Source organism: Hylobates moloch, unplaced genomic scaffold (assembly GCF_009828535.3).
Source record: "Hylobates moloch isolate HMO894 unplaced genomic scaffold, HMol_V3 SCAFFOLD_15, whole genome shotgun sequence".
NCBI classification, from domain to species: domain Eukaryota; kingdom Metazoa; phylum Chordata; class Mammalia; order Primates; family Hylobatidae; genus Hylobates; species Hylobates moloch.
The window spans coordinates 40,470,731-40,486,560 of NW_026652290.1; the positions used below are offsets into that span (position 1 = coordinate 40,470,731).

Sequence of the window (15,830 nt, forward strand, 5' to 3'; positions counted from 1 at the left end):
GGCTTTTACTGGCTCTTCAAGTCAAGCCAGATTCCTTAAGTGGAAGCATAACCTTCCAGTCAAAGCCTTGGTAAAACAATCAGTTTCTCCAATTGTGTCCTGTTACAAAAGAAAATGGACTTTTATTACACTGATGCAAATAACTGTATTGCCATAAGCTAAGAATACTTACAAATAGTTTCCAAATTCTGTAGAAGCCAGGCAGAGAGAGAAACAAATATGCTCCAAATTTTGTTCAGAGGAGTATAGCTTACTCAATTATTAAAGACTGTAGATAGCTCAAAATAAGTTTCCTTGCCTCTGAAAAACAAGGATCAGCAATGTTTTAAGCCAAAAGTTAAAAAGATTACTTCAGTTTTCTATTAGTTCAGTCTATTCCATTAACCCTTGTTCTGCTTGTATTCACAAACATTTCAGCTCTTCATGAATCCTGTACATTTCCCTCTATTCCAATATTATAATCTCCAAAGTTCTCAGAAACCTGCATTTTAGAGCACCTGTCAAAGTTCTAGAGCTGATTACAAACCATCTTTTGACAAGAATCAAAACAATACAACAATTGTCTATAAATGACAAAATGTCCAGCATAGTTACAGCCAAGAACACGATTGACAAATAAATTTGGTTATCTCTTTCTTGGCTTTCCTAAGCTAAAAAAATGGGTGACACCAGTTTTGTAAACTTCAGTGCGGGTGAGGAGGGGCTGGAAGTTGTAGAGTCAACCCAAAATGAAGTGAGCCATCTGTTTTAGGAAAGCAAAGCAGTAGACCAGAGTCAACGGCTGGTGGGTGGATGGGAGCATGTAATCCAGACCCTCAACCAGAGGCCAGAAGAACTCAAAATTGTTCACTGGTCAGCCATCTGTGATGAAGTAGGGCTGTCCAGAGGCAATATGGCCCTTGTCAGCTCTCAGGGCCTCTGAGGCCAGAATATGAGCCTGCACCAAGTTATCCACATGGACAGATGCAACCAGGCTTCTGGGATCTCCACAGACAAACTTGAATACATCTTTCTTGATGTAGCTGACTATTCTGGGAAGGTTTCTTTGTTCTCCAGGCCCATAGATGCCAGCCAGCCTCAGAGCACAGGTTCTTAAGGCACAATCACCTCTGTCCATGTGTGTGCTGTTTGCCTCCAGAATATTCTTCTCTGGCACCCCCTCCTCTGGCAAGCCTGGAGGATGTTGTCTGTACCCCCAATTCTGACTTCTTTGATCAGGTTTTGATTTAGTCGCTCCTTCCCTGACAAACCATAAGAGGCAATATGGAACACACATTTGACATCTGTGTCCTGGAAGGCTTTCTCTATGCCAGAGAGGTGGCGGATGTCCCCATGTACAAACTTGATTCCTTCTGGAATGGTTTGAGCAGGAATGCTGATGTCAAATAGAATTATGTGGATTCCCTTTTGGTTCAGAGCACGGCCCAGGTGGAAACCAAAATAGCCACCTCCTCCTGTAATGAGGAAAGTTTCCTTTGGAGATCTTTGGGGGTCCATATGTGGCAGTCAAAAGACAACTGGACAAGAGCAAGAAGAAGGGCTTGGCCTGCAGACTGAGGGAGGTGGGCTGGCCCAGGCCTTGGGAGCCACCTGCTGCCTCTACTCGGGCACTGGAGCCCTCAGAATGGCCTCTGGTAAGTTATTTTAATTATGTTCTAGTCACAGATAAGGTCTTACTCTTTCCAGCATAGTTAAAGGGGTGGGTAATTCCATATGTCCACAGGCCTTACCAAATTGTAAAGTATACAAATCAAATGGTTCTCAAAAGCTAAAAAAGTAGTTTATAACCTTAAAACATTTAGCAAATCTAGTATCTGACCCACATAATTTAGACCATATATTTACATTTGAAGACATTTGCACTTTACCAATTATCTTTAAAATTGTTTTTATGTTTCAAAGATTAAAGTCACATGAACTAAAAGGCATCACAGCTTTTATTTCTCCTTGAAAAATATTTGATCTAAGTGCTTATTTTTCTTTAGGTCAATGAATTAGAGCTCTGTTTTATATAACCATCACACACATAACATATATATGATTACACAGACAGACAGAAGAAGATCCAGTAGTTGTAAGATTTTTCATTTGGAGCCGAGCACGGTGGCTCACACCTGTAATCCCAGCACTTTGGGAGGCCAAGATGCGCAGATCTCTTGAGGTCAGGAGTTTGAGACCAGCCTGGCCAACATGGTGAAACCCCATCTCTACTAAAAATACAAAAATTAGCTGGGTGTTTTGGTGTGCACCTGTAATCCCAGCTACTCGGAAGGCTGAGACAGGAGAATCGCTTGAACCCAGGAGGCAGAGGTTGCAGTGAGCAGAGATTGCAGCATTGCACTCTAGCCTGGGTGACAGAGCAAGACTCTGTTTCAAAAATAAAAAAAGACTTTTTTCATTTGTCAATCTCCTAATTGGGTCATTGGCCTCAGGGTGGAGTCCTTCAAGAAGAAGGGCTAGGAAGGCATGCAGTTTTCAGGGCCCAAAAAACAGGAATAGCTGGAAAACAAAAACAGATTTTGGGAGGGATTTATCTGTTTTTAATTCCTGGGGTTCCATAAGGAAAACAGAGCTTTCTTCCCAAAATGGGGTCTGTGGCACCTTCTCTGTTTTTCCCAAGGAGTCCCGTGCTCTCACAAGTTATCTTAGGGCCTCTCATGCGTGCACCGAGAGTGGCAAGACAAAATGGAGAAAAGTAATTCAGTTGACTGAGAAAAAGCCTTTTTCCAAAAAAACAAGATCCAAGAAAAAAAAAAAAGGCCTTTTAAATATACCAATAGCTTGGATATCCGCTTTTAATTAAGCTGAGCACCCTTTAAGAAAGTCCAGAGCAGAACTGAAGGAAACAGAGACACAAAAAACCCTTCAAAAAATTAATGAATCCAGGAGCTGGTTTTTTGAGACCCTAGAAGATAATAAAAAAGAAAGAGAAGAATCAATAGATGCAACAAAAAATGAAAAAGGATATCACCACCGATCCAAGAAAACACAAATCTAGAAGAAATGGATAAATTCCTCGACAAATACACCCTCCCAAGACTAAATGAGGAAGAAGTTGAATCTCTGAATAGACCAATAACAGGTTCTGAAATTGTGGCAATAATCAATAGCTTACCAACCAAAAAGAGTCCAGGACCTGATGGATTCACAGCTGAATTCTACCAGAAGTACAAGGAGGAACTGGTACCATTCCTTCTGAAACTATTCCAATCGATAGAAAAAGAGGGAATCCTCCCTAACACATTTTATGAAGCCAGCATCGTCCTGATACCAAAGCCTGGCAGAGACATAACCAAAAAAGAGAATTTCAGACCAATATCCTTGATGAACATTGATGCAAAAATCCTCAATAAAATACTGGCAAACCGAATCCAGCAGCACATCAAAAAGCTTATACACCATGATCAAGTGGGCTTCATCCCTGGGATGCAAGGCTGGTTCAACATATGCAAATCAATAAATGTAATCCAGCATATAAACAGAACCAAAGACAAAAACCACATGATTATCTCAATAGATGCAGAAAAGGCTTTTGACAAAATTCAACAACCCTTCATGCTAAAAACTCTCAATAAATTAGGTATTGATGGGACGTATCTCAAGATAATAAGAGCTATATATGACAAACCCACAGCCAATATCATACTGAATGGGCAAAAACTGGAAGCATTCCCTCTGAAAACTGGCACAAGACAGGGATGCCCTCTCTCACCGCTCCTATTCAACATAGTGCTGGAAGTTCTGGCCAGAGCAATCAGGGAGGAGAAGGAAATAAAGGGTATTCAATTGGGAAAAGAGGAAGTCAAACTGTCTCTGTTTGCAGATGACATGATTGTATATCTAGAAAACCCCATTGTGTCAGCCCAAAATCTCCTTAAGCTGATTAGCAACTTCAGCAAAGTCTCAGGATACAAAATCAATGTACAAAAATCACAAGCATTCTTGTACACCAATCACAGACAAACAGAGAGCCAAATCATGAGTGAACTCCCATTCACAATTGCTTCAAAGAGAATAAAATACCTAGGAATCCAACTTACAAGGGATGTGAAGGACCTCTTCAAGGAGAACTACAAACCACTGCTCAATGAAATCAAAGAGGATACAAACAAATGGAAGAACATTCCATGCTCATGGGTTGGAAGAATCAATATCGTGAAAATGGCCATACTGTCCAAGGTAATTTATAGATTCAATGCCATCCCCATGAAGCTACCAATGACTTTCTTCACAGAATTGCAAAAAACTACTTTAAAGTTCATTTGGAACCAAAAAAGAGCCCGCATCGCCAAGTCAATCCTAAGCCAAAAGAACAAAGCTGGAGGCATCACGCTACCTGACTTCAAACTATACTACAAGGCTATAGTAACCAAAACAGCATGGTACTGGTACCACAACAGAGACATAGATCAATGGAACAGAACAGAGCCATCAGAAATGATGCCGCATATCTACAACTATCTGATTTTTGACAAACCTGACAAAAACAAGCAATGGGGAAAGGATTCCCTATTTAATCAATGGTGCTGGGAAAACTGGCTAGCCATATGTAGAAAGCTGAAACTGGATCCCTTCCTTACACCTTATACAAAAATTAATTCAAGATGGATTAAAGACTTAAATGTTAGACCTAAAACCATTAAAATCCTACAAGGAAACCTAGGCAATACCATTCAGGCCATAGGCATGGGCAAGGACTTCATGTCTAAAACACCAAAAGCAATGGCAACAAAAGCCAAAATTGACAAATGGGCTCTAATTAAACTAAAGAGCTTCCGCACAGCAAAAGAAACTACCATCAGAGTGAACAGGCAACCTACAGAATGGGAGAAAATTTTTGCAACCTACTCATCTGACAAAGGGCTAATATCCAGAATCTACAATGAACTCAAACAAATTTACAAGAAAAAAACAAACAACCCCATCAAAAAGTGGGCAGAGGACATGAACAGACACTTCTCAAAAGAAGACATTTATGCAGCCAAAAAACACATGAAGAAATGCTCATCATCACTGGCCATCAGAGAAATGCAAATCAAAACCACAGTGAGATACCATCTCACACCAGTTAGAATGGCCATCATTAAGAAAGCAGGAAACAACAGGTGCTGGAGAGGATGTGGAGAAATAGGAACACTTTTACACTGTTGGTGGGACTGTAAACTAGTTCAACCATTGTGGAAGTCAGTGTGGCGATTCCTCAGGGATCTCGAACTAGAAATACCATTTGACCCAGCCATCCCATTACTGGGTATATACCCAAAGGACTATAAATCATGCTGCTATAAAGACACATGCACACGTATGTTTATTGCGGCACTATTCACAATAGCAAAGAGTTGGAACCAACCCAAATGTCCAACAACGATAGACTGGATTAAGAAAATGTGGCACATATACACCATGGAATACTATGCAGCCATAAAAAATGATGAGTTCGTGTCCTTTGTAGGGACATGGATGAAACTGGAAAACATCATTCTCAGTAAACTATCGCAAGGACAAAAAACCAAACACCGCATGTTCTCACTCATAGGTGGGAATTGAACAATGAGAACTCACGGACACAGGAAGGGGAACATCACACTCCGGGGACTGTTGTGGGGTGGGGGAGTGGGGAGGGACAGCATTAGGAGATATATACCTAATGCTAAATGACAAGTTAATGGGTACAGGAAATCAACATGGCACATGGATACATATGTAACAAACCTGCACATTGTGCATTATAATTAAAAAAAAAAAAAAAAAAAAAGTCCTTTTAAGTCCTTTTAACCGATTTAGTAGGCCATGGGCCAATTTTCGGTTTTGAATTAAGCAGCTTAAGGTTTGGGGTAATTAACTTTTCCCTGTTTGGGGGTGCACCCAAGGGGAGTGTCCTGTGGTATGGGGACACAATTACCCATCTGTGAAGAGAAGACAGAGGAGGCAAAAGGAGAAAGAAGGCTTTTTTTTTTCTCTCAAAGGAATCCCAGTGATTCAGGAGGCATTTGAGAGAAATACACGCTGAAGATAATTGGTTACCCATCTAGAAAGAAGGGAACAAGGCATCCCTAGTGTCTTTATCTTCCCAACGAATACCTGGGGTATGTGAGGGAGAAAAAGAAGCATCCCCTTTTCTTTCTTCCATCCTTATATTCCCAAGTCCTAGTGACCTCAGCAGGGTGCAACCCAGGGGTGCCAATGGAGCTTTTCACCCATATTAACAGGGGGCCTAGGGGGTGGGAACTATCCATATTTACCTATGCGCTGCCTTTCCCCTGCTGTCGGTAACCTTTGGGTTCCCTAGATCTTGTCTATACCATGGATGCGAGCCTGACCTCCATACATAGAGCAGGAAGGCCTAATTGGCTTGAATTAGTCATGCTTGGGGGGCAGGAAGATGCCTCCAGGCATGGGTGCAGACAGGGCATGACTTTAGTCCCAGACTTATGTCTCTCTGGGCCTGATAAACTTTGCATACCTCACATGGCTCATGCTGCTCTGAACTATTTTTCTTTTCTCACTGGGAACTGGCATTCTACGGATGAATATGAGATGATTCTTGTCCTTCAAGGGTTAACAGTTGAGATGAGGGAGCAGAACCTCTAAAGGTCACTTCTTATATGGTAATGCTAGACAAAGATATGCACAGCAGACCACAGGAGAGGAGCTCTTAGCCAACCTGAGGACTGAAGGATGGCTTCTCGAGATAATTCACTGAATTTTCATTAATTTTTTTTAAACCTTAGGTGTAGATGGTGACAGCGATGAGCTCTAATATTTTCACACTCTTCTCTAGATTTTCAATCCTCTGTCCCCCACCACCTGCTGCTTTACTCTCCCCTCAGGACATAGTTTCTCTAGCAGCTCACTTACATGGTGGTTGTTTTCCCTCCCCGACTCCAGGTACCATTGGTTTCCAGCCATTGTACCTCCCTCCTCCCTAAGAACCCCAGCTTCAAATACCATGTCCTTGGGCTATCCCATCCAGTATCCCTCCTTGTTGCAGTCATCCACAAAGCCCTGGGTCACTCTGCTTTATTCCCTGAAGAGTTTAGTTCTGGGCTCACTCTTACTCTTGCCAGAACTCCCGCTGTTTTGATTCTTGGTGTTAGCATTGATATAGATGACCCATTTAACGTCCTCGTCTTTCAGTTCTTTGACTTCCTCTCCTCCAAGGCTCTTGTATTCCATCCTTACTTCACTATTTATTCCTGTAATCATAACCTAGACTTATCATTACTAATAATTGCTATGCTTCCATATTCCCAATTGAAAGCATCCCACTCCCTTGGCAATTAGCTCCTATCATCCAACTTACTTTCCAAAATACTCAAATTCCAATACTCATTTAGTCACAAAAGAATCTTACATTGATCCTATCAAATTTTCAATGATCCCCTTCATGCTTGCATTTTACAAATTAAATTCTATTATTATTCATTATCAGTCCTTGAATAGTACAAAAAACAATTATTTTATTCTTTTAGTTAGGTTTCTTTATATCTTTCATCAATATGTTTTTAAATTCTCCGCTAGAAATGTACTTCTAGTGGACAATTAATGCATTCTCACATTAATGTATTTTCAATGCATTCAACACATTAGGAAATCTCCTTCCTAAAGACCATCTCTACCTGGAAGTTGCTCTTCTGCTTAAATATGGCAAATACACAATTTCCAGCATTGGATTTCCATTTACCATCAGTCTGGAGATCTGGAGATGCCTTCCACCATTCTCCTTAGCTGGATTCCATTTCCCTGAAGCCCAAAGTACTATATGTTCTCTTTATGGAGGACCACTTCTTCCAGGAGATCTCAGGCAAAGGGACATGGCAGGAAATATCTTGAGGCCTTACATGTCTGAAAATATCTGTTTTATCCTCATATTTGAATAATTGTTTGACTCAGTAGAGAAATTTTGGAGATACATCACATTTTCTCCCAAATGTTAAGGCATTACTGTCTCCATTTTGCTGAGTAATTAATTGGTGGGCCCTTTCAGTCTGGAACTTCATATCATTCTATTTTGAGATAGTTTCTTATTTCCAAAAATCTTATTTTTGTTTTTTTATTCGCATTTTAAAGAGTGTCTGTTTATTGTCATTTTATAGATATTCTATTACTCTAATTTAGACTAATTTGCAAATTCTTCTTTTTTTTTCTATTTTCATTTATTTACCTCCTTGTTTTACATTTTGGGTAACACGTCATCATTCTCCAACCCTGATATTGTCTTTTCCACTTTAGTTAATTCATTTTTTAATTTCCAAGTTATTTTTATTATGCTCTGAAGTAATACATTTTCTTGTCTCTCTGAAAATATTAAAGTTTGTTCTTTAAATATGTTTTCCTTTGGCTTATCTCAATTTCCTCCAAGTTCCATTTTGTTATTTGTTAATCTTGGCCTTTCATAGTAAAGAATTTTCTTAAATATGTAAGGATTTTTCACTGTCTACTAATATTTAATAATGGGATGCTATGACAAAGATTTTGCGCACATACAACTACAGACCAATCTTATTTAGAAGTACATATACAAAGTCTTAAATAAAATATTAGCACATAAAATATATATTTTTAAAATTCATTAGGATGAAGTGGTGTCTATCCCAGAACTGCAAAGTTGGTTTGATATTATGAAAACATTAACATTCTCCATGGAGAAAAACTATATGATCACCTCGAAAGTTGCAGAAAAGATTTTGAACAAAAATAAACATTCATTTATGTTTTTAAAAAAAATATTAAACATGTTTAGTTTCCATGTGTTTGTAAAGTTTTTGAAAATTCTCTTGTATTGATTTCTAGTTTTATACCATTGTACTCAGAAAAGATATTTGAAAAGATTTTAATCTTCTTAAATTTTTTAAGGCTTGTTTTGTGGCCTACTGTGTGATCTATCCTAGAGAATGTCCCATGTGCAGTTGAGAAGAATCTATATTCTGCAGCTGTTGAGTGGAATGTTCTGGAAATGTCTGTTACATCTATTTAGTCAGACTAAGAAAAAAAGTAGAGAAAACTAGAATAAATAAAATCAGAGACAAAAAAGGAAATGCTACAACCGATACCACAGAAATACAAAGGATCCTAAGAGGCTATTGTGAACAATTACATGCCAACAAATTGGATAAACTAGAAAAAATGGATACATTTCTGGACACATATGACCTACCATGAAGAAACAGAAAACCTGAAGAGATCAATAACAAATAATAATATTAAGTCAATAAAAAGTCTTCCATCAAAGAAAAGCCCAGGAACTGATAGCTTCATTACTGAATTATTTCAAACATTTAAAGAATAACTAATACCAATTCTACTAAAACTGTTCTTTAAAAATTGAAGAGAAGGGAATACATTCAAACTCATTGTACAGACAAGTATTACCATTATACCAAAATCAGACAAGGACACACAAAAAAAGAAAACTACAGCCAATATTCTTGACATACATAAATGCAAAAACCCTCAACAAAATACTAGCAATCTGAGTTGAACAGCACATTAAAAAGATTTTTCACCATGATCATGTGGGATTTAATCCAGGAATGTGAGATGTTTCAACATTTGCAAATCAATAAACATGATGTATCACATTAACAGAATGAAGGACAAAAACTGTATGATCATTCCAATAGATGCCAAAAAAGCATTTCACAAAATTTAACATTCCTTCATAGCAAAGCTCTCAACAAATTGGGAACAAAGGTGTAGGTATGTCAATGCAATAAAAGCCATATATAAAACCCACATCAATGCAATAAAAGCCATATATAAAAACCCACAACTAATATCATACTGGATTGGAAAAAATTGAAAAATTTTTCTATAAGATCTGGAATAAGATAAGGATGCCCACTTTCACCACTTCTATTCAATATAGTACTGTAAGTCCTAGCCAGTGTAAACAAGCAAGAGAAATAAGTAAAAAGCATCAAAATTGGAAAGGAAGAAATGAAATTATCCCTGTTTATAGACAGCATGATAATATGTATAGAAAATCCCAAAGAATTCACTAAAAAATGGTAAGAACTAATAAATTCAGTAGAGTTGCAGGATATGAAATCAACATACAAAAATCAATAACATTTTTATACGCAAATAGCAAACTGTCTGATAAAGGAATCAAGAAAACAATCCCATTTACAATAGCTACAAAAGAAATAAAATACTTAGTAATGATTTAGCCAAGGCGGTGAAAAATCTCCACGCTTAAAACTATAAAACACTGATTTAAAAAACTGAAAACCACACAAAACATTGGAAAGGTATTCCATGTTCATGGATTAGAATTAATACTGTTAAAGTGGAGAAAATATCTGGATAGCTATGTCTCGAAAGATAAAATACAAATGGTCAACAGGTATATGAAAAAAATGTTCAGTATCACTAATTATTAGGAGAATGCAGGTCAAAATTACAAAGAGATATAAACTCACCTCAGTTAAAATGGCAATTATCAAAAAGATAAAAAAAACCAAATGCTGGTACAAACATGGAGAAAGGGAAACTCTTATATACTGTTGGCAGAAATGTAAATTAGTACAGCCATTATGGAAAACGGTATTAAGATTCCTCAAATAATTAAAAAATAAAACTACCATATAATTCAGCAATCCCACTGCTGAGTATGTATCCTCCCAACAAAATGAAATCAGTATGTTAAAGAGATATCTGCACTCTCATGTTTATTGCAACACTATTTGCAATAGCCAAGATATGGAATCAACCTAAGTGTCTATCAGTGAATGAATGCATAAAGAAAATGGAGTGTGTATACACAATAAAATATTACTTATCCAATTAACCAAAAGAAATCCTGTCATTTGCCACATGTGTAAACCTGGAGGACATTATGTTAAGTAAAATAAGCCAGGCACAGAAAGACAAATACCGCATTATCTCACTCATACATGGAATCTAAAGAAGTTGATCACATAGAAGTAGAGAGTTAGGATAGTGGTTACCAGAGGCTGGGAAGCAGAAGGATAGGGAGAAATTGGTTAATAGGTACAAAAGTACAGTTAAGAGGGCTAAATTCTGATGGTCCATTGCACATAGGGTGACTATGGTTAACAAGATGGTATTATATACTTAGAAATAGCGAGAACAGAGGGTTTTAAATGTCCTGATCACAAAGACATGATAAATGTATGAAGTGATGGATATGCTAAATACCCTGATTTCAGTTTTAATAATGTACACATGTATCAAAACATCACAGTGTACCCCATAAATATGTACAATTATTATGTGTCAATTTAAAACACATTGACCAATGGAACAGAATAGATGGTCCAGAACTAGGTGTAATAGGATATGGAAACTGAATAGACATTAAATGGGTATCTTATGTTAGTGGGTAAAAAATGACCTTTTTAAGAAGTGGTGTTGTGATAAATACACAGACTTGTGAAAACAATGCAATGGATCCATTTATCAGACTAAACACCATAATAAATTCCAAATGGATTGAAGATTGAAAGTGAAAAATGAGTCCATATCAGTATTGAAGAATGGATTAATTCTTTTAAAATCTAAAAGCAAAGAAAAAAACTGGAAAACAATTGCAATTTACATGATAACGTCTTAATATGTCTAACATGTAAAAACCTTCCCACAATGGTAATGAAAGAGATCAAAATCTCTGTAGAGAAATGGGCCAAAGCTAAGGGACAAGCACTCCTAGACATTGATGATAACAACACAAAATGTTACAACCCCTATGAAGACGAATTGGGCAATATTGAGCAAAATTACATATGTATTACCCTCTGATCCAGCAATCCTACGTCTAATATCCCAAAATATTCTAAGGAAAAAGCATGAAATATGCATGCATAAGACATCTTTGTAACATACATTGTAAGAGCAGAAGACTGGAAATATTTGGGACTGGTTGAATAAACTATGGTACAACCACAAAATGGTATGCCACGTATCTGTATAAAAAAAGTATTTATCAGAAATAGTTCCACGTACAATTATGGAGTGATCTCTAGAATATATTATCAAGTGGTAAAATCAAGGGGAGAAATTGTATATAATATCTACTATTTATCTGTGAGAGGTGACAAGAAATAAATATGCATGAATATTTACTTACATAAAAATATAGAAGGATAAACCAAAATCATTTTGAAAAATGTTTTTCCCCTATTATAAAACAAAATAAAATTTAAAAAAATAATTTCTAAAAATCAAAGCAAAACAAATAAATATGTTTAGCTGACAAAGCCACAATAAGAGGAATAATTTCAAATAACTTTATAATAAAATGATGACTCTATATTGGTGAAATATTCTCAAGGGATAAAACAGTACAAAAATGTTTTCAACTACTTTTAGTGAACAAAATATTAATGGATGTGTTGGTATTATAATTCTTCTGAAATATATGCATATTGGATGTATATACATCGTGGGATAAAGCAAATTAACAATCATGTTGATGCCGTTGGGAAATGGAATTTTCTGCGTGGCAGTGATTCCAATGTAAAATTGATGAGGCTAAGTAAAACCGGCAGTCCTAAATTTAAATTGGATTTTCAGTATTAATTTAGAATTCATTTTATAGATGTATATGTATTTCCTTGTTATATCTACTTAGAAAGCCTAGAAATATTGATGAACTCAGTTAAGAGTGTGCAACTGTTAGACCCAAATTGTGGTCTCTAAAAACAATTTCTCACTGAAAGGAACCGTGGCTCCTTAGACAAATGGCTTTGTCCGGGATTAAGAAAAGAACAAGTCTGGAACACCTTCCCGTATCAGAAAATCACAACAACAAAATTAGGAAATGATCAAAAATACTACAGTTGAGTCAAAAGAACTTAGGAATCAACCTGAAGATGGCCCAAAATAGACAATTTTAGTGTTAGAAAATGATCGTTAATTTTGTTAAATGTTGGCAATCATGATTTTGAAGATAAGCGTCTATTTACTGGAGATGCATGCGGAAGTATTCAAGAGTAATGTCATCATGATGCAAGAAACCTACAACAAAAACATCCAGTATGAAAAAAAGACAGGGATAAATTAAATATGGGAAAATGTTAACAATCTTTGAGTCTGGATTGTAGATATATGAATATTTGTTGCATATTTCCTTCTACTTCTCCATATGTTTCGAATGTTTCATAATAAACATTTTAAAATGTACAGTTAAAGCAGCCAAGTGCTCTCTTTTTTTCTCTTTGCTTAATATAAACTTGAATTCCCTCTTGGCCATACTTTTTCTAAGTTTCACAATTTGAATGTAATAATATGATAACACTGAAAATCAAGATAAACAACTTGAAAAGTCAGTAACTGGTTTGCAACTCAATGCAGAAAACAAATGTAACTTTAACATCACACCTTGCTTTTGATTTTTAAAAACATCAACTTGGTTATCACCATTACTCATCAGGCTTAGCTCAAGTGACTTTGGTAATTTCAAAACTACATGACTAAAGAATGAAAATGTAAGGGTATTGGCTATTTTGTGCCTTGGTTTGCGAGTTTCTAAAGACGAATTTTAAAAGTGGTTTGATTCAAGAAAATCATTATAGAAAGTGTGTGATCTGCTTACATGCTTCCTTCCAAGAGGACAGCTCTCATATAAATGCTTAATTTCATGTATGTTTGTTAAAAAATGCAAGCCAGTTATGGATCATATCTTAGTAACACCTTCATTCATCTTTTAATTTCATTCTGTACACAGTGCACATGATCACTGAATAGAAATAAACAATGTAACAGAATCTTGAAAGTTTTAAAGCTAATTCTTTTGCTACACATATTTCTAAAAAGCCATTTATTCATTCATTCATTTTCACAGGCCATTTGAGATAATTATTCTAAAGTCAATTTCGTTATAGAGGACATTGTTTCTAAGGCATGTTTTGGAGTTTATATTTGTCCATATTAAGTCTGGTTGTAAGTGGTATAAAACCCAAAGTGGCTTTAGTCTGTTTCTTTCCAAGGTCACCCTATGACCAAGATGGTTTCTCGTCAGGCCCATGTGCAAGTAACCAGAGCCAAATGTTCTTCTAGAGAAAACTCTAGGCCTAAGGCATTGACTTATTGACGTCTGTGCTCTGCTATTGTCTCATTTCTCATCTTAATAGTGTTCACTTGGAGAACATCTAAAGCAAAAGGCTTGGATCAGAAGATGGCGCCTGCAGTGCCATTTCTGCCGATGTTTGAACGGCAGTGCCCAGCCTCACTTCCTGTTAAGACTGCCACTCAGAGCTGCTGCTCCTGGCGTTCTCAGTTAGGTGCACAGAAGCAATTGGCCTTCTCAATCAACAATTCCATATTAGATGGCTCTCAGTCAACTTAGACTTCAGCCTGTCTGGTTCTGGAGCTGGCAGCTGCAGCAAGAGCTTCCTGGTTGCACAGACTTCTTTCTGGTTGTGGCAAGGTCAACAGCTGTATTTGGCAGCCCAGGTTTTTCATATGACTTTGGAAGACATCCCTGGAAGAGGAGCCTAGAGTCCGTTTCTTCATCTCTCTAAATAATTCTGTAATGATTTCTGTTTAAACTGGCTAGAGAGAATTATATTCATTGTATCTAAACCACGACCTCCTCAGAAGTATTCTGTTCTAAAATGTTACATGAGTCCTCAACATACAACATGGATAAAAGCAGTGTGGCTCTAGTTGTGGTATGTGGAGGGGATGGGAGCAGTGAGGTGAAAGGGAAGATCCAGGAGCCCAGTTCCCATGTTCTCCAATTTTCCATTCCACCATCCAGGATGGTCCCTGAGTCACCTCTGAGGAATCCCAAGACTCCCAAGCCACTATTTGAAAGTCAGTTAACATGTTCACTATTAATTATTAAACACACACATCAAATTGTAGCAATCATGTAAATGAGGTATGGTGTTCTCCGGGTGCGTCTGTGTGAGTTATATGCCAGAAGGAGATAAAAATTTTCAAAAGCCTCACACAGGAATCTAGGTGTTGGTCTTCAGCTCCCAGCCTGGACTGTGATCACTATCAGCATGGCATGCAGGTGGGGCTGGAGGGCCCTGTGTCCTGCCCATGAGTTTCCTGTTAGGTCTGTGGCTTGGTCACTCTTTGAAAATCCTTGAATTCCTTAAGGTCACACTGCTCAGAGCAGCTTCTGCTCAGACAGACGGCTTCTGCTAACCCCGGGTCCCCTCCCTCACAGCTGAACTTCAGACCAAGGTGACAGGTTAATTCCTCTAAGTATTTACAGCTATGATTCAACTTGGTTTGGGGCACTGATTTTGCTAATGTCCTCTCTTTGGACAACGGCCTCCTTTCTGCACCTCGCTGAGAGCCCCAGCAAACCCAACTGGCGAGTCATTTGCCTCAACACAGGCCAGGGGCTCCTAGCAGATGCGGGGGGTTCTAACTCCCTGTATCTCAGCAGAGGCCACAGTGGGCGGATGTGCTCCATCAAGTGTTCTCTTTCACTCTGCACTGAACTTGAATGCCTATTTTTTTTTTAATGGCTTATAAGGAATCCTGAGCATCCCTCTCACTCTCTTTTCCTCCTCAGAGCCAGTCCTAGGCAGCCTGCTTCCTCTCTGCAGGCCCCTGCCCTGGGCCCTCTTAGTCTAAATTGTCGGCCCCAGAAAAGTGCCTGCAGCCTCCAAGATGCTCATTTCCAAGAGGAGGCCATACGCTGTCCTGTGCCAACCTGGTCAGACCGCTCGTGTGCAACTGTGATCAAGTCCCTGTACTTACCATGCCTCAAGTTCCTGGGTTTGGAATATGTGGGGCCTAAGGCTTCTCACTGCTTTGAGAGGATATAGCTCTAATGAGTAAATGCTTCTAGGACATGACAGAAATGTAGCAGGTGTTTCTCCACGTGCCCTAGAAAGGTAGCT

The 15,830-nt window shown here is 37.9% G+C and overlaps 1 pseudogene; it reads right to left on the reverse strand.

Annotated features, from left to right (window-relative positions):
* Positions 1–625: 625 nt before the first annotated feature.
* On the reverse strand, positions 626–1,497 carry LOC116484217 (short-chain dehydrogenase/reductase family 42E member 1-like; annotated as a pseudogene).
* Positions 1,498–15,830: the final 14,333 nt, after the last annotated feature.